General features: G+C 42.5%; 1 protein-coding gene across 1 annotated transcript in view; it reads right to left on the bottom strand.

Moving 5' to 3' along the window:
• Positions 1 to 17,360, bottom strand: part of SPRY3 (sprouty RTK signaling antagonist 3) — a 43,453-nt gene extending 26,093 nt beyond the window's left edge. Inside the window, exon 1 of the mRNA XM_073543423.1 lies at positions 16,414 to 17,360. The gene's annotated coding sequence lies outside the window, so the exon portion shown is untranslated. The remainder of the gene's footprint in view (positions 1 to 16,413) is intronic.
• Positions 17,361 to 18,887: the final 1,527 nt, after the last annotated feature.

Genomic DNA, 18,887 nt, shown 5'->3' with positions numbered 1-18,887 from the left:
GTAGGTACAACCTAATAGAGGATGTCATAAAATACCAAACTTCTGCTGGCTTTAGTAATTAGATTTTGAATTGAAATTAAAAACAACATTAAAGAAAATGGCCTCTTTCACACATCAGTTTTTTGCCATCAGTCGCAATCCAGCAGTTTTGGAAAAAAAAAAATAGAACCGTCGAAGATTGTGAAAAACTGATGTGACTGATCCGTTTTTTGCCGGATCCGACTGCCCTACCTGGTAATAATAATTGGAGCATGCTCAGTTTAAAAAACGGGTCCGTCGCTGTCTGACTTTTTGCCGGAGACAAAACGTTACTTTGTCCGTCGTCTCCGCCCGATGGACACAAAATTTCCGACGGATCCAGTGAACGATGGACGAAACGTGAGGCCATCCATTGCAATCCATCACTAATACAGGTCTATGCGGAAAAAAACAGATCCAGCGTCATCAGTCGCTGGATCCGTTTTTTTCTAACAACGACAGATTGCGACTGATGGCAAAAAACTGATTTGTGAAAGAGGCCTATCTTAGGCTAGTTTCACACTAGTGTATTGCCGAGGTGAGGAGGGCTGCAGGCTTCCTCCGTGAAGCTCTGCCCCCTGCCGCGCCTCCTCCATTCAGCCCCGCCTCTGTCAGCATGCAGGCTGCTGTGGCCTGCACACCCTATCTTTAGCATTGGGTATGCAGGCCATGCCGATGAAAGCGGATGCCTGCGCATGCGTGTTTTTGACGGTGCAGCGACCTGCGCCAAACGCAGCATGTTGCATTTTGAAACTAGCCTTAACTATTGTTTTTGTTCATTTGTTTTTTTATATAACAATGCTGTCCTGCATGGAAAGTTATGATACTTTGTAAAGTATCAGTGGATATCCTTTCATTCCTGAGAGAAATGCATGTAAGTAACTTCGAAACTCCCTGCTTTTCCCCAGTTTATTTGCCTACCTTCATCTGCATTGATGTCGGAAAATACTAATTTCAAGTACAAACGATGGCAGTGATGAGTCAGCACTTGTCTCTTCCTCTGAGTGTTATGCTTACTAGAACAATCTTCTGCAGCAGCTTATCCCCAGTGTTAGTGGCAGGGGTGATCCTTTCATTGCCATCATCTGTACTCCAAATGAGTACGTTCTGATATCAATGCAACTGAAGTCAGACAAATAGACTGGGTAAAAGATACTGTTTGGAAGCCACTTACACGTAATTTTGTTTACAGGAATGAAGGAAAATCTGCTAATATAGTGGTGTGTAAAATTTAGTTACTATTTAAAATTTTGCTGTCAACTTTATGGCATATCAGTCTACATGTGGGAAATAATGTCGTTATAGGGGTTCTCCAAGAATGTGATAAAATAGCATCTCATCACATAATTCAAACTGCAGCTTGCTGTAGTGACATGATAGTCAGAAGAAACACAGCTCGAGACTTGTGTATGAACTGTCAGAGGAGTAGTATTGTAAGTACATATAAATCTGTGAGGTGCCAGAGCAGAGGTGTGATAAGCAGAGAAATAAATCTTTCTCTTGCTCACTGATTGGGTAGGCAAGACTCAAGCTGGAAAAAATCCTTTTTGCCCAGTCAGCAAGAAGATTTATTTATTTTCATGTAACAGCCCTTCTCCTTCGTTCATGGAGATATGTCTCTTTACAATACTACTACTCTCTCAGTTGGCACCCAGGTGCCGGGCATTGTGTTTCTTCAGACAGCAATCTGTCCTGACATTTGACTAGGTTGAGGTGCATTTTGAGTTATGTGATGGAGGCCATTTTATTACATTATTGGAGAACCCCATTAAGAAAGAGTATAAAAGTGTGGCATATAACAAAATATATTTATGGAAAATATTTAATCTATCACAGCTTTAGGCAGAGTTAAACATGGATATAATACTGAAAGCTCATGCTTCAGAACCTGTGCATGCCCACTTTTAATTTTATCATAATGTTTGTTTTTGACAGTTGATCCTATTGACCAGCTCCAAATTCAATTCCTAATAAATATTTTTCATTATTATTATTTATTTATATAGCACCATTAATTCCCTGGTGCTGTACATGAGACAGGGTTACATCAAAATACAAATATCACTTACAGTAAACAAACTGACAATGACAGACTGGTACAAAGGGAAGAGGACCCTGCCCTTGCAGGCTTATATTCTACAGGATTATGGAGAAGGAGACAGTAGGTTGGGGGTTGCTGTAGCTCCAATGGTGTTGAGGTGACTGCGTGGTCATTAAAGGTTGTAAGCTTTTTTGAACAAATGGGTTTTCAGGATCCATCTGAAGGATCCAAATGTGGTGGATAACCAGACATGTTGGGGCACAGAATTCCAGAGGTTGGGGCATGTTCAGGAGAAGTCTTGGAGGTGATTGGGTGAGGAGCGAATAAGTTTGGAGGAGATAAGGAGGTCTTGGGAGGACCAGAGATTACATGAAGGAAGGTTTTGAGATATTAGTTTTGAAATATATGGAGGAGAAAGGTTATGGATGGCTTTGTAGGTCAGTGTTAGTAGTTTAAACTGGATATGCTGGGAAATTGGGAGCCAGTGAAGGTATCTGCAAAGAGGGGAAGCAGGAGTGTAGCGAGGAGAGAGTTTAATTAGTTGGGCAGCAGAGTTAAGGACGGACTGGAGGGGTGCGAGAGTGTTACAAGGTAGGCCACAGAGGAGGATGTTGCAGTAGTCAAGGCAGGAGATGATTAGGGCATGCACAAGCATTTTGGTAGAGTGAGGGTTGAGGAAAGGACAGATTCTGGAAATATTTTTGAGCTGGAGGTGACAGGAGGTGGCGAGAGCTTGAATGTCTGGTTTCAAGGACAGGGCAGAGTTAAGGGTTACTCCAAAGCAGCGGATTTCCAGGACAGGGGAAAGTGTGATTTTGTTTATTGTGATAGATATATCAGGTATGGAAGGTAAGCGAGATGGAGCAAAGATAACTAGTTCAGATTTGTCCACACTGAGCTTGAGGAAGCGTGAGGAAAAGAAGGAGGATATGGCTGAAAAACACTCTGGGATTCTGGACAGCAGAGAGGTGACATCTGGGCCAGAGAGGTAGATCTGAGTGTCATCAGCATATACATGGTACTGAAAGCCATAGGACTTTTTGAGTTGTCCCAGGCCAAGGGTATAGATTGAGTAGAGAAGGGGTCCTGGACAGAACCTTGAGGGACACCGACAGAGAGAGGGTGAGATGAGGTGGTAGTGTGGGAGTAGGAAATGCTAAATGTGCAGATGGTAAGGTATGAGGAGATCCAGGATAGGGCAAGGTCTTTGACACCAAAGGAGGAGAGGATCTGTAGTAGGAGACAGTGGTCAACTGTGTCGAAGGCAGAGGAGAGGTCTAGAAGGAGGAGTACAGAGAATTGTCTGTTAGCGTTGGCTGTAAGTAAGTCGTTAGTAAGTTTGGTAAGGGCAGTCTCAGTGGAATGATGGGGACGGAAGCCAGATTGTAGGCTGTCGAAGAGCAAGTTAGATGCAAAGTGAGAGGAAAGTTCAGTTTGGATGTGCTGCTCAAGGAGGTTAGAAGCAAATGGGAGCAAAGATATGGGGCGATAGCTGTACATAGCGCTCGGGTCAAGGGATGGTTTTTTGAGGATAGGTGTGATTGTGGCATGTTTGAAAGCAGAAGGGAAAGTACCCGAAGTTAGTGATAGGTTGAAGAGATGGGTTACAGATAGGATAAGAGTAGTGGAGAGGTTGGGGAGGAGGTGGGATAGGATGCGGTCAAGCGCACAAGTGGTGAGGTGCAATTTGGAGAGAAGATGAGCAAGCTTTCCTTCAGAGATTTTGGAGAGGGAAGTTATGGGGTTAGGGCATTGGTCTGGTATACAAAGGGGTTTGTGGTGGTCGGACAATAAAGACTTGCCTTGTTTGGTCTATCTTATTTTTGAAGTGCATGGCAAAGTCCTCGGCAAAGATTAGGCAAGTTGGAGGGGGCAGTGGTGGGCAGAGGAGGGAGTTAAAAGTGCTGAACAACTGTTTGGGGTTGTGGGATAAGGAAGATACAAGGGATGTAAAGTATGCCTGTTTAGCAGACGTGAGAGCTGATTTGAATTTGAATGTTGTTTGTTTGAATGAGGTGAAGTCGTCTTGCGAGTGCGTTTTTTTCCAACACCGCTCTGCAGTTCTGGATACTTGCCGAAGCATTTTAGTGATGCTATTGTCCCAGGGTTGTGACGCGCCCCAGGGGCCATGGGATACTCTTAAAGGGATGTGTCACAATGGCGGTGACCCGGTCCATGGCCCCAGGCAGTCATGTAAAAGGGGAGTATTGATTAAGGATAAAGTTTATGTAGTGATTCGTGACAACTGTAGTATAGCCGGCACTGCAGATGATGCCTGGGGGAGTAGATGATGATGGCAGTGCAGATGTTAAACCCTCTCCATCCAGGGCCGACCCCCAGAGATTGTGATGGAAGGAGAAGGCACGGAGTAATAAGGCAGGAGACAAGAAAAGTCACTTTATCATCTGCTGTAGTTCAGGTGCAGTTCAGAGGAGATATTACAACTCTCACCAGGTTACAATCTGCTCAGGAAAATGGGAGTTATCCTTCCTCTGCTGTGACTCAGTGTAAGCTTCCTGTTATTTTAATCCCTTCAGGGACCAAGTCTTCCCAAAGTTTGAAACTTCTAGTATAGCCTCTGCTCACTGTGTATTTTTCCGCTGGCAACTTGCAGCTTGGATCCTTTGTGAAGCTCACGATCCTTCTTGTACAATCCTCACTGATCCTAGTTTGCTGCTGTAATCCCAGGGAAAACACTGCACTGTTGGTTGTATAAGTTCACACAGTCTAGCAGCTTACCACCCTCCTCTGAAAGCATGGATGGCCTAGGGGCTGATTCCCTGATGGTTCTTATTAGCTTTACTCCTGGAGGGACCACATGTCATCATGGCTCCCAAGAGCGTTCTTCCTCCTTCTTCACTGAACAACAACTTTCGACTCCTCCCCCTCCCAGTTAGGGCATGTCTGCAAGGCTCTAAGCTTCAGACAAGTAAGGAAGTGAGGTGAATTGTGTGTGTTGTGGTCTCTAGCAGAGAAAGCATAACTCCCATTGCTCACAAAACAGATACAAAACAGTACATACTTAACCCTTTTGTGGTGGTAAAGACGTAGGGCGCCACAGTTGTCTATTGATTTGTCGCACTCTGCTATTTATGACAGGGGCAACCGAGTTGATGGCTGATGCAAGAGTGGCATTGTAGAAACTATTGGCAGTGTCTGTGTCTTGGAGTGAATCTATGGAGGACAGTGGTAGAATAGAGTCAGAGAGTGTGCGAGTGTTTAGATGTGTGAGGTTTCTGCGGGGGTGTGCAAGTTGGTGGACATGGGTGACAGGTGAGGAGGACAGTGATGAGAAACAGAGTAGATGGTGGTCAGATAAAGGGAAAGGAGAAGTTGTGAAGTTAGATGGGGAGCAAAGACGGGTGAAGACTAGGTCTAATGTATGTCTGTCTGTGTGGGTGGCTGAGGAGAACCACTGAGTAAGAGCAAAAGATGAAGTGAGCGACAGGAGTTTTGAGGCTGCTGACTGGTGGGTGTCAATGGGGATGTTCAAGTCACCCATGATGATGGTGGGAATGTCAGCAGAGAGAAAGTGAAGAAGCCAGGTGGAGAACTGGTCAATAAAGGCAGTGATCAGGCCCGGAGGTCGGATTATAATGGCCACTTGGAGTTTGGAGGGAGAGTAGAAGCAGACAGAGTGGACTTCAAAAGAGGGGAAGATAAGGGAGGGTAGAGGTGGGATTGGGCTAAAGGTACAGTTGGAATTAAGGAGGAGGCCCACATTACAATCCATTTAAAAATTCTAATTAGTACTGAAGGTGACATTTTTATGGCATGACCTCTGCCAGGCTACCCCCCTTCTTTCCTATCAATAAGGCACAATTCAAACTTTAAGGTGAAACTTTTGAGTTGGATTGAGCAAGAAGGCTTGACATGTATCATTCCTGATTTTAAATATTAGATTGTAAATGAAATATGTAGTTTCTTGAGTTAAAGTTAGAGAAGTTTTAAAGTTCTAAGCAAATGTGACCCCAGTGGCCAGTGACTGGCTCCAAAATCAGAGCCAACTGATTGTCTGCTACTGGACGTTTGAGGGCCATGTGTCAGAGCTTGAGCCCAAAAAAGATCCCCTAATCCTCTGGTGTCCCAGTCTGATCCTGGTGTGATGACCTTGTAATTAACTACAACCACAAACTGTATAAGCCAATGAAAGGATTGGCCGTTTTAGCAAAACCAGAAAGCTCAATCTGCATCCTTCATTGAGCCATTGAGCAGTGTGGCGGATGCAGATTGACAATTCTGGTCACATGCTCTTGCATCTATGTCTATGATAGAATATGGCTGTCACAACAAAGAGGCACGGCATGGCTTTTGAAGCAGTTGATCAATGTTAGGTAAGGTTCATCAAAATCATGTTTCCAATAATTTCTTAAGATTCTCCTAAAAGCACCAACCCTTTTATTATGTACTTGTGCAAATATTACTGAAATGATATAAAACAATTCAGGTTATTTTGGCAACTAAATACAGAATTTATCTATATGGTTATTTTCATTGTGGCTTAAAATCCTATGAGGTTGCTTTATTTTGCAGATTGGCTTAATATGGTAAATAAATTATTAGGGCTTGTTGCAAAAAATGCTGCATTTTAAAGTATCAGCAAAGTGAAAGAGATTTCTGAAATCTCGTGCACACACTGCTTATTTTTTCCTTTCAGATTTTAAACTTTAAAGTGTTTTTTCAAATTTGCAGCGTGTCATTTCTTTCAGTGTTTTTTCAGCGTTTTTCACTCATTCAGATGAATGAAAATTTAAAAAAAACAAAAAACATAAAAAATGCAAGCAAAAAAGCGTAAAAAAAAGCACAATTTTCCTGCCAAAACTCTGGTTTTTGCTGCAGAAAAAATCCACTGGAAAAACTCAACGTGCACACTGATTTTAGTGCAAAAAAGGTTGATTTTCAGCAGGAAAAACATTATGCAAATTCTGCATGTTTTTTATGCGTTTTTACATGCACTGTTTTCTCATTCATTTGAATGCGTAAAAAAAGCCACAAAAACGCTGAAAGAATCGACATGCTGTAGATTTGAAAAAAAAAACCTCGCTTTGATGTTTCAAATCTGCAATTAAACAATAAGCAACGTGTGCATGAGAGGTCAGAAATCTTCTTCACTTTGCTGGTACTGTAAAACACTGGGTTTTTTCCGCAACCAAAATGCGCGCAGAAAATACACCAAAAACGCAGCGAGAGAACCTTAGGAAGGTCGCAGGTACTCATCTCCCTTCTATTGCTACTTCCTACAGTATATCAGCAGATACCGTATATACTCGAGAATAAGCAGACCCGAGTATAAACCGAGGCACCTAATTTTGCCACGGAAAACTGGGTAAGCTTATTGACTCGAGTATAAGCTGGGTATGCATTGTCCCCTCATCCCTGTCCTGGTATGCGTGGCTCCTCCCGTCCTGTCCTGGTATGCATGGCTCCCCCCGTCACTGTCCTGGTATGTGTGGCTCCCCTGTCTTGTCCTGGTATGCGTGGCTTCTCCCATAGCTGTCCTGGTATGCGTGGCTTCTCCCATAGCTGTCCTGGTATGCGTGGCTCCCCCGTCCTGTCCTGGTATGCATGGCTCCCCCTGTCACAGTCCTGGTATGGGTGGCTCCCCCAGTAGCTGTCCTGGTATGCGTGGCTCCCCCCATAGCTGTCCTGTTTGCGTGACTCCCCCCGTAGCTGTCCTTGTATGCGTGACTCCCCCATAGCTGTCCTGCTATGCATGGCTCCCTCCCTCCCATCCTTGTATGCATGCTTCCTATTACAAAAAAAATCATCCTACTCACCCTCCTGCATGCCCTCGCAGCACCTCGTTCCGGCTTCCTGCAGCTCTTTCTGTGCTGAGCGATCACGTGGCACCACTCACTAAGGTAATGAATATTCAGGGCTCAGTCCTTGGCCCCCTTCTTTTCTCTCTCTACACGGCCCCAATTGGACAGACCATCAGCAGATTTGGCTTTCAGTACCATCTTTATGCTGATGACACACAACTATACACGTCTTCCCCCGACCTTACCCCCGCTATACTACAGAACGCCAGTGACTGTCTGTCCGCAGTCTCCAATATCATGTCCGCTCTCTATCTGAAACTCAACCTCTCCAAAACTGAACTTCTTCTGCTCCCGCCGTCTACTAACCTCCCTAAATCTGACATTTCCCTTTCCGTGGGTGGTACCACAATAACACCCCGGCAGCAGGCGCGCTGTCTTGGTGTTATGTTTGACACCAATCTCTCCTTCACATCCCATATACAATCCCTTGCCCGCTCTTGCCGCTTACACCTAAAGAACATCTCTAGAATCCGCCCTTTTCTCACTATGGAAACAACAAAAACCCTCACTGTTGCATTGATCCACTCTCGCCTGGATTACTGCAACGCTCTATTAATTGGCCTCCCCGTCACTCGACTATCCCCTCTCCAGTCCATACTTAATGCAGCGGCCAGGATCGTCCATCTGGGTAATCGGTACTCGGACGCGTCCGCTCTTCGCCAGTCCTTACAATGGCTGCCCATTCATTATAGGATCCAATTCAAAGTACTTGTTCTCACCCACAAAGCTCTCCACAGTGCGGCACCCCCTTACATCTCTTCTCTCATTTCTGTCTATCGGCCTAGCCGATCGCTGCGCTCTGCAAACGACTTTCGACTAACCTCTGCACTAATCCGTACCTCCCACTCCCGACTCCAAGACTTCTCCCGTGCTGCTCCTATCCTCTGGAATGCTCTACCCCAAGAAATCAGGACTATCCACAATTTGCATAGTTTTAGGCGCTCCCTCAAAACACTCCTGTTCAGAGCGGCCTATCACATTCACTAATCAAAGTCATTCTCTGTGTAAGTGTGCGTGTGTAGCCCATTCACTATCTCCATCCATCCTTCACTCCCGCAAGATGGCTGGACCTTCATTGTAAATACACCATTGTAAATACACACATGTACTCTGTATCTCCCTCACCTCATTGTAGATTGTAAGCTCTCACGAGCAGGGTCATCTTATTTCGTCTTATTTTGCTTTAATTATTGTATTGTTAGCGTTGTTACTTATGACTTGTGTTTTGAAACTGTTAAACTGTAAAGCGCTGCGGAATATGTTGGCGCTATATAAATAAAGATTATTATTATTATTATTATTATTATTATTATATTCTCTCCATGCCTATGGGAGTGGAGACGCATGCATATTCATTACCTTAATGAGCGGTGCTACGTGACCGCTCAGCACAGTAAGAGCTGCTGGAAGCCGGCACCAATGAGATGCTGTGAGGGCATGCTGGAGGGTGAGTAGGATGTCTTTTGGAAGCCGGCGGCTACAGCTGTCACTGTGCATGCTATAAGAGAAATGAATATTCATCTCTCTTTAGCAGCGGCACAGGCTTTAGCCACAGCCGCCGGCTCCTGCCTCTGTGGCCCACTGCACCGCTGCTCTCCCTCCCCCTCTGGCTTTCTGCACAATGACGCATGTATAAGCCGAGGGGGGCATTTTCAGCACACAAAAAAGTGCTGAAAAACTCGGCTTATACACGACTATATACAGTATGTCCAGATTTGAAGATGATGCCTTATGATGAGCATACAATTTCACATAACAAGGTTCTCACTGACGTGGTAAAATTTGCAAAGCTGGAAAGAAAATAGTAATTGAAAAAAAACGGTTTGAAGATTCAAGTAGCAGAATATCATAACATCTATCATAAGGATTGTGTTATAGGATTGAATGTCAGGCAGACCTGTTCATCCTTAAAGTTTCTTGAATTTGAATAAGGACTAAAAATTTTCTTGAAATAAACTCAGCATCATATTGCTGCAACCTACCCAAACCATTGGCATTCACATCACAACCACTGGTTGGCGAAACAGAGACACGTGTAGCATAAACATCTGCTGACAGAGTATCTCAAAATCATGTTGGATATGTTGAGCCAAGAGCAATGGTAGGGGAGTACACAAGGATATTGGATTAGGTTCTTTAAGATATAAGGGTTTTTTTTCCACTGACCGCTCCACCAATTTCCTTTTACCTAATTATTAATTAATCCAATAACTCATCTGATCTTTCTCCATTAAATCCAGCATCTCATGCATGAAGAGTAGCTTGAAGTGTTGAGTAAAATTATGTGTTTGCGTATGCATAATCCATTGCCTCACACAATTACAATGGCTTGCCCACACATTGGCTGGAAGGATTGCATGACGTCACTGACCATGAGATAACTGCGTTTTAACGTTGCACCATACATCTTGCGTGTCTATGCAATGATGCATCTGGGAAGGCTTGACCCTCTTAGGAATACCTGATAAAAATGTCTCCATCCTGGGCAATCTCCAGTGCCTACCCTGTCTCTACTATAATGGTGATATCTTGCTGTTGCTGCCTCTAGAGGAAACATTCATTAGGTTCTAAGGAACCCCCTGAGGCTCCACGAAAATCCATGTTCAGGAAGAATGGTCTAGCCAAGTAACATTGAAAACATTAATGCTCTTGAACCTAACTATGCCATTAAAGAGTTGTATGATATAATGAAAGACCCTTCATAAGCACAGCCTACATTGTGCACATTTTTTTCCATCAAAAAGAGATAAAATTTCTCCTTGTGGGGAGTGGTGGCATAAGGAGACTTAAAAGCCATGCAATGCTCTTCTGCTTTGCACTGATGAGGGACAAACCCTTTGAAACACGTGTGCAAATTACATTTCTGATTTGGCTTCTTGTCCCTAAGTCATATGGCAAGGCCTTTAGATCCCAGTCCAAAGCTTCTCACCTAGCTAACTCAGATCTCATACTTTGCACTGACGAGGGGCAGTAGTCTTAAACACCGTGTTTGCAAATTAAGATTCTAGTTTGGCTTTTATCCTATGTCATATGGCAAGGCCCTTAGATGCCAGTCTTAAGCCTCTCACTTAGCCAACTCAGAGCTCATACTTTGCACTAACGAGGGGCAATAGTCTGAAACACCATGTCTGCAAATTGAGATTCTGGTTTGGCTTTTATTCTAAGTCATATGGCAAGGCCCTTAAAGGAGTCAATATTGACTTTTAGGATTGCTACCTACAATAGGTGGCACTAGAGATCCTGTCCGCCTCATCTATGAAGAAGGTTTTTTTTGCATATTTCAGTAAGGGATCACACTGCTGACACCACAATCATATCAGCATAAAGTAGTTTCCATAACCTAATATGGGAACTAGTACTACAGACTTGCTGAAATGTCCCTGAATGAAGATTTTCATTGGTTCAGTGTATTGGTAAAAAGCCAAGTTTGATCCCCTGCTCGGCAAAGAAACAGGTCAACACCAAGCAGTCTATGTCAGGTATAGAAGACAGCAATGGTTGCACCACAATTAGGTGTAGGCCTTACCATGGAGGCATACATATGCCATTACTATGTAATATCCCCAGACTGGAAAACCAGCAATAGACTGGATTCTATCGTCATGTGGAAAGTGTTACCCTCCAGGAAAGGACAAGGGATAAAGATTGATAACAAGCATTCATGGTCATGGGTAGAGTTGAGCGATACCGTCCGATACTTCAAAGTATCGTATCGGATGGTATCGGCCGATCTTTAAAAAAAGTATCGGTATCGCCGATTCCGATACCGGAAGTCCCATTCAAGTCTATGGGACTTCCGGTATCGGAATAAGAAAAACCCTTTCCTGCCCTTGTACAGCCTCTCTGGGGTCTGTACGGGCCTTTCGGGGGGCTGTGCCGGCCTGCCAGGGGGTCTGTGCAGGCTCCGGTGGTCTGTGCCGGCCTGCCGGGGGGCTGTGCAGGCTCCGGGGGGCTGTGCCGGCCTGCCGGGGGGCTGTGCCGGCCTGCCGGGGGGCTGTGCAGGCTCCGGGGGGCTGTGCCGGCCTGCCGGGGGGCTGTGCAGGCTCTGGGGGTCTGTGCAGGCATCCTCCGATGGGACTACAAGTCCCATCGGGCGATGCCTGCTACCATGACAGTGATTGACACATTAGCCAATGATGGGACAGTAGTAGTCCCATCATCCGGCTAATGTGTTAAATGTAAAAAAAAAAAAAAAAATTACATGCTACATACATACAACATGCATACTACATACATGCTACATTCATACTACATACTACATACATGCTACATTCATACTACATAAATACTACATGCAACATACATACTACATATATACTACATGCATGCTACATACATACTGCATGCTACATACATACCACATATATACTACATACATACTACATGCATGCTACATGCATGCTACATGCTACATACATAACACATATATACTACATGCATGCTACATACATACTACATGCTACATACATACTACATATATACTACATGCATGCTACATACATACTGCATGCTACATGCATGCTACATACATACTACATACATGCTACATACATACTACATATATACTACATACATACTACATACATACTACATGCATGCTACATGCATGCTACATACATACCACATATATACTACATGCATGCTACATACATACTACATGCTACATACATACTACATATATACTACATGCATGCTACATACATACTACATGCTACATACATACCACATATATACTACATACATACAATACATTCATACAATACATACATAGACATACAGTACATATAACATAGAGTAACATACTTACCAATACTTGTCACATTGTTCCCCGAAGCCATTGTCTTTTCCGGGATAAATATTAACATAACAAACTACAAAAATACTCACCCACGATCCGAAGCAGTCCACGAGTGTGTCCCACGACGATCTTGGGTAGAGAACTGCAGCATCAGATGATGCTGCCGTTCTCTACGGGCTGCAGGAATCCAATGACGGAAGGTAGGTATCCTTCCGCACTGTATTCCTCCGCCACTTAAAAAAAAAAAAGTCCCTAGTCTCACTTTATGCCATTGCTGTGTGGGAAATTCCCACACAGCAATGGCATAAAGTGAGACTAGGGACTTTTTTTTTTTTAAGTGGCGGAGGAATACAGTGCGGAAGGATACCTACCTTCCGTCATTGGATTCCTGCAGCCCGTAGAGAACGGCAGCATCATCTGATGCTGCAGTTCTCTACCCAAGATCGTCGTGGGACACACTCGTGGACTGCTTCGGATCGTGGGTGAGTATTTTTGTGGTTTGTTATGTTAATATTTATCCCGGAAAAGACAATGGCTTCGGGGAACAATGTGACAAGTATTGGTAAGTATGTTACTCTATGTTATATGTACTGTATGTCTATGTATGTATTGTATGAATGTATTGTATGTATGTAGTATATATGTGGTATGTATGTAGCATGTAGTATGTATGTAGTATGTATGTAGCATGCATGTAGCATGCAGTATGTATGTAGCATGCATGTAGTATATATGTAGTATGTATGTAGCATGCATGTAGTATATATGTAGTATGTATGTAGCATGCATGTAGTATATATGTAGCATGTATGTGGTATGTATGTAGCATGTAGTATGTATGTAGTATGTATGTGGTATGTATGTAGCATGCAGTATGTATGTAGCATGCATGTAGTATATATGTAGTATGTATGTAGCATGTAGCATGTATGTAGTATGTATGTGGTATGTATGTAGCATGTAGTATGTATGTAGCATGCATGTAGTATATATGTAGTATGTATGTAGTATGTATGTAGTATGTATGTAGTATATATGTAGTATGTATGTAGCATGTAGTATGTATGTAGTATGTATGTAGTATATATGTAGTATGTATGTAGCATGTAGTATGTATGTAGCATGCATGTAGTATGTATGTAGTATTTTTTTTTTTTTTTTTTTTTTTAACATTTAACACATTAGCCGGATGATGGGACTACTACTGTCCCATCATTGGCTAATGTGTCAATCACTGTCATGGTAGCAGGCATCGCCCGATGGGACTTGTAGTCCCATCGGACGATGCTTGCACAGACCCCCGGACATCAGCACAGCCCCCCGGCAGGCCGGCACAGCCCCCCGGCAGGCCGGTACAGACCCCCACAGGGTGCACAGACCACCGGCAGGCCGGCACAGCCCCCCGGCAGGCCGGTACAGACCCCGGGCAGTCCACACAGCCCCCCGGCAGGCCGGCACAGCCCCCCGGCAGGCCGGCAGAGACCCCCGGAAGGCCCGAAATGACGGCGCATCATGATGCGCACACACCGCGCATCATGATGACGTCAGGCCGTCAATCAACTGAACTTCCGATTCCGATGCCGAATTCCGATATTGAAAAAATATCGGAAGTCGGTATCGGAATTCCGATACAGCAAGTATCGGCCGATACCCGATACTTGCGGTATCGGAATGCTCAACACTAGTCATGGGATAACAACGGATTGAATAGCCTATTCATGAAGAATATAATAGACCTATTGCTGTACTGTATATTCACATATTTATTCTGTAGTGATTGGAAGGCTACCATCTGCAATATTGGGCTTGGACATAGAATGTTACCTGCATTGTGACTTGATGATGATTATTGACTTGAATGTGATGTTACAATATGAATCTGTATCATAGAAAAAGTCTAATAGACATGGGTATTTACTCCATTGTGACAAGGGCAATTCAGTGATTTAGTCCATCGTTACCTCAAACGTGGAAATCCAAAATCAAAAAGAAAAATTACAACCTTCAATGTCTATAGATAGCAATCCATCCTCTATCCAACTTTCCAATAAAAAGTAACATCATAATTCTGACGGTATCGGAAGGTGTATATAGGATTATCTGCAATGGTGCGCATGGATTTGTCAGCCAAAATTAACAAAAAAATTACATAATGATTGGGTTGCAAATAAAAACAAATGGCCACGTAAAGGAAAATCCAAATCCGATCATGTCACGTCTCTCCCAATGCAATGATTAGAATAGTTAGAATAGGAATAGGAAGAAACATTACATTATATCTTCTAGGAGCAAATAATATGATGCCTATGATTACCCCTCCCAATGGTATGTTCAGAATCATAGGCCTAAGGCATGTTCATAGGCTCTTAGGCTCGAGACAGGTTCATGGGCCCAAGCCATGTGCATAGACAAATTCAGGACACCTTGACGTAATGAAGTCAAGATGTCATCATTAACCATAAACCATTCGATTGTGACCCTTTTCTGAGATATATAAAAATATCTCTAAAAAACAAAAACTATTTAAAAAAAATATAACATCAGAGATGATCGTCCTTGACAAGATCCCTATGACCAACACCCAGCTTCTGGCAAGATTATAATCCTAAAGATCAGAGCAAAGTCCACACCTTTCCATAAGAGGCACCAAGTATACAACTTAAACAGGATATTTTATATTGTGATGTAAATGGCGAGAAACGTGACAGTTCGCCATGATATATCTTTAGCCAAGGTTACTAGAACCTGGACATTTCTAATGAAGCACTTTCTTCTACTGCACTCCAGACTCTAATATTTTCACCTGACAACTCCCTTCGTATTCATATGAGGCTTGAGGATGGATCTAAATAAAAAAAATCTCTTTTTAAAATATTAATATTCATTTGATCTTAGAATAGTGAATAGTCCATCATCTATAATCTTGGTGTTGATAATTCTTCCATTCCCTTGATTATAATACACATTTTCTATTTGTATCTTACCTACGAATGTTATAGTGATCTGCAAGATGGCATTCTATATACAGTACATCGGCATATCCCATCCTTTATGTGGCTTTCCATAGAATTGCAAATTGCCTCCATTCTGAAAACACACTGACTATGCGACCCTACACTATGTAGTTATAAGGCAAATTAATGTCTAATCCGGTGGGGCGGTTTGAGATGAATGATCATCAGTTATTTTCTATTGTATACATACTTTATTTTTATTTATTTTCTTATTTATTTTCCCCTTTCATCTGTTTTATCTGCTATGATGATGATGATTGGGCATTTTTTTCTCCCCCCTCCCATATTAGAATGTAGACAAGTAAAATGTTATCATGTCTAAATAATTTGGAGAAAAATACTAAGTAGAACTGTTACTTGTCTGCGCTTTTTGTTTAACTTCATTCCTAAAGTCAATTAATACAAAATTCACCAATCTTCCTAACATTCCCAATTTTTCTTTTTTTCCCGTAAAGAAATGACAAATCTATACAATGCAGCATTTTTTTCCCTATTCTCTTCACAATGCTCAGACTGAATAATGTGTTTTAAAGACATCCTTTCTCAGGAAGAATTAATGTCTACTGCATTCCCTTAAATCAATAATTATTTTTATTTCCTGAGATGGAGACGACGTTACGTGTTACACACCACAATTTTTTTTAATTAAATTTTTAAGAATTTGTCCAATATTGATAATAAATAAAGAAATAGATAGTATGTATTCTGTCGTCAACTCACCTATGTGAGACTTTAGGTCCATGATGGTTTGAGTATATATAGTCCCCACCCAGATCAAGGTAGTTACTGATTCTCCGTCTTTCCCTTTGTATGCATCCTAGTTATTGGAAAAGTCTGAATGAATATTCCTCCTTGATCGTGGTCTATCGAAACGAAGGTGTGTCTCCAAAACGCAGTGCCAGCATTCGCACCGACGTGCACATTTTATGCGGATGCAACAGAAATGCTAGACGCAAATGTTGGCAAAGCCTAAGGATTGGAGCTGCATCAACGAGTCTTTCGCTTAAATCCGCAGCTACGGCTTTGGTTTAAAGGATGTCTTCTGCAAACAGCTGTAGGTCAATAAATATATAGGGTTTTTCTCACGAGACGGCACTAGAGACGTCTTCTTGGCTCCCTCTTGGTGGACATCTCTGCTCAGCACTGGATGATTGTATGAGGTGGTGCTGATCTGTGACACTCTGTTTTGTGAATGCGGATATTCTCAGTTATCTTGTGAATGAGTTAAGGGGGTGGAGAGAGGTGGAGTCTGCAGGGCTTTGTCAGTCTGCGTTCTGGATGTGTGGAGTCTCTGTTTCTCCCTCTCATTGTACAATCCTATCTTCTTATAGGAAATGTCCTGTTCTCTATAGAAAAATTAATGGTCAATTTCTAACCCAGCGTCTCTGGCTTTTCTCTCCAACTCCCCCCCCCAAAAAAAAAAAAATCTCATGCAACCCATCTTTTGGGATTATTGAATCTAACGGAACAGATGACAGTATTTTTATTTCTTCATCTCTTTCTGCTGGCTGTGTCAGGTTCTCTCTCACACGTTCTCTCCTCTCTCTACATTCTCTCTCTCTCCTTCCCTTTGCTGTAGTCCTAATGCTTAAGTGGCGTCATCCTTTGGAAATTGAATCGGTCCATTAGATCTCCCCATAGGCTTCTCTGTATCCGGTCCCATGGCTCTGACTGCAACAGAATTAAACAAGGAAAAATAATGCAAAAATGATTTTAAAGCAGCATTTCATCTGGCTGATGCTCAAAATAGATTTTTCATATTCGAGTATTTCTGGATTTGTAATTTGTCTTGATACTAAACATATATATATATATATATATATATATATATATATATATATACACAGCTCTGGCAAAAATTAAGAGACCACTGCAAAATTTTCAGTTTGTCTGATTTTTCTCTTTATAGGTATATTTTTTAGTAAAATGTAAATTGCTCTTTTATTCTATAAATTACTGAGAACATGTCTCCGAATTTCCAAGCACTAAATTTTGTATTTATTTTCGGAAAATGATAAATGGTCACAATAACAAAAAAAATGCAGGGCTTGCAGACCTCAAATAATGCTAAGAAAGCAAGTTAATAATCATTTAGAAACAACAATACTAATGTTTAACTCAGGAAGAGTTCAGAAATCAATATTTTGTGGAGTAACCATGATTTTTAATCAGAGCTTTCATGTGTTTTGGCATGCTTTTCACCAGTCTTTCACATTGCTTTTTGGTGACCTTATGCCTCTCCTGGTACAAAAAATTAGCAGTTCTTCTTTGTTTGATGGCTTTTGACTATCTATCTTCCTCTTGATTACATTCCAGAGGTTTTCAATGGGGTTCAGGTCTGGAGATTGGGCTGGCCATGACAGGGATTTGATGTGATGGTCCTTCATCCACACATTGATTGACCTTGCTGTGTGGCATGGCGTATTTTTCTGCAGGAAAAAACAGTCCTCAGAGTTGGGGAACATTGCCTGAGCAGAAGGAATCAACTGTTTTTCCAGGATAACCCTGTATGCGGCTTGATTCATTCGTCCTTCGCAAAGATTAATCTGCCCAATTCCAACCTTGCTGAAGCATCCCCAGATCATCACCGATCCTCCACTAAATTTCACAGTGGGTGCAAGACATTGCTGCTTGTACACCTCTCCAGGTCTCCATCTAACCATTAGACTACCAGGTGTTGGGCAAAGCTGAAAATTAGAGTAATCAGAAAAGATTACCTTACTCCAGTCCTCTATGGTCCAATCCTTATGGTCTTTGGCAAGCTTCAACCTGGCTCTCCTTTGCTTCTCATTGATGAAAGGCTTTTTTCTAGCTTTACATGACTCAAGCCCTGCCTCTTGGAGCCTGTTACAAACTGTTCTTGCCATGCACTTCACCCCAGCTGCCATTTGCCATTCCTTTTGTAGGTCACTTCATGTCATCCTGTGGTTGCTGAGTGACATTCGAATAAGATGACGGTCATCCCGGTCAGTGGAGAGTCGTTTTTGCCCTCTGCCGGTCTGTAGCTTTGTTGTCCCTAATGTCTGCTGATTGACCATGTTGTAATGGATTGCCATCTTAGAATTTTTAAGGATGGAGGCAACATGATGCTCACTGTATCCCTCTACTAATAAAGCCAGAATTGAGCCCTTCTTTTTCTCACTCAATACTTTTCTTTTCAACTCCTTTGGCATGGTTAAAAGTTATTTTTTCAT

This window comes from Dendrobates tinctorius, unplaced genomic scaffold (genome assembly GCF_039654945.1).
Source record: "Dendrobates tinctorius isolate UK_male_01 unplaced genomic scaffold, ASM3965494v1 ptg000133l, whole genome shotgun sequence".
In the NCBI taxonomy this organism is placed as follows: Eukaryota; Metazoa; Chordata; class Amphibia; order Anura; family Dendrobatidae; genus Dendrobates; species Dendrobates tinctorius.
The sequence above is the reverse complement of the archived record's forward strand: the minus strand, read 5'-3'. Positions and strand labels throughout refer to the sequence as shown.